Source organism: Elephantulus edwardii, unplaced genomic scaffold, assembly GCF_000299155.1.
Source record: "Elephantulus edwardii isolate Elephantulus edwardi_28Jun2011 unplaced genomic scaffold, EleEdw1.0 scaffold00012, whole genome shotgun sequence".
Taxonomy (NCBI): domain Eukaryota; kingdom Metazoa; phylum Chordata; class Mammalia; order Macroscelidea; family Macroscelididae; genus Elephantulus; species Elephantulus edwardii.
The window spans coordinates 19,566,091-19,567,429 of record NW_006399762.1 but is presented as its reverse complement, the minus strand read 5'-3'; positions in this window follow the sequence as shown (position 1 = coordinate 19,567,429).

Sequence of the window (1,339 nt, the reverse complement as noted above, 5' to 3'; positions counted from 1 at the left end):
ACACCAACTCACCCATACCTAAAATGTCCATTTTATGCCTTCCACTCCATTTTTTACAACCTCCAGTTTTCCTAGAGTCATACTTCAATCATTCTACTTCTCAATTACTAATGAACATTTGGAAGGTACTTCATTGGGGGAAAGCTTTACTCCATCTGTGTCATTAAGGTAGACTCAAATTTGGGGAAGCAGCTTCTCCCAAAAGAGGCTGTCACATTTTTAATGCCTTCTCACCTGAGGAGCTAATCTTTCCACATTTTATCAGACAGTGACTTGATATTATTCACTGGGTTTTTGAGGGTTTGTTATTTTCAGAAGTAGATAGCAAGTCCTGTTTCTTAGTCTAGAAGCTCTGCTGAGACCTGTCCACCATGAGTGCTCTTGCTAGTATTTGAAATACTGATGCCCTACCTTCCAACATCACAATAAGACACAAGCCAGCACAGTATAGCAAACTGACAGACAAGTGGCAATTTTCAACAGTGTTGTCAGAAATCTCCCTAGGCTCTTATTAAAATGCTTATTCCCAGGGACTCCAATACTCTCTGAATCAGAATCTCTCAGGTAGAGACCTGGGTATTTGGAATTTTAACAAGAGTCCTGGGCATTTTGATAGAAGGTTGTTATGGTCATCACTGGTAGGTGAAAATCATGGTCAAACCACAAACTTTAAAAATATGTAGCACTGAAAGTGTCAGGAAAAAGTTAGTCAGAAAAGCAAAACTGTCGAAATGTTCTGTACCCATAAGTATATCACTGCCAGAAAATTTACATAGAAAAAGAGGTCAATTAAAAAGATAAAAGCTATGTAAATGTATTAAAATAAATGATGGTTAGACACATAAGGGAGTGTCTAGGTAATCGGAGGAGTTGAACCTCCTGAACTTTCTTTTTCTTTCTCTCTCTCTCTCATTACCCTCCTGTCAGAATTGATTGATAGCTGATCCTCTCCAGTGAGTTTACAGAAGCCATAAATAGCAAGAGAGGAGATTACTCATTTTACTCCTGCAGAGAAGATGGTGGACTCAAACCACTTGCTTTTGGGTTGACAGTTCAATTCTCAATCTATTAGGCCACGAGAGTTCCCCTCTTGAGCTCTGTAAAATACTCCTACATGACCACAGAACAAAACCTGTCTTTGATATGGCTAACAAAATTCAACTGGAGTTCAAAGACAGTCAGTATGATAGCAATTAAGAAGAAATCTATAGTACAGTGAGAGAAAAAAGTAAATGTGCTCTCTCTTCGTTTTGTATATACATAGGATAGAAAATTCACTTTTTCTCATTATGCTGAGTGAGGTATCTCAGTCACAAAGGGACAAATGCTATATGGTGCC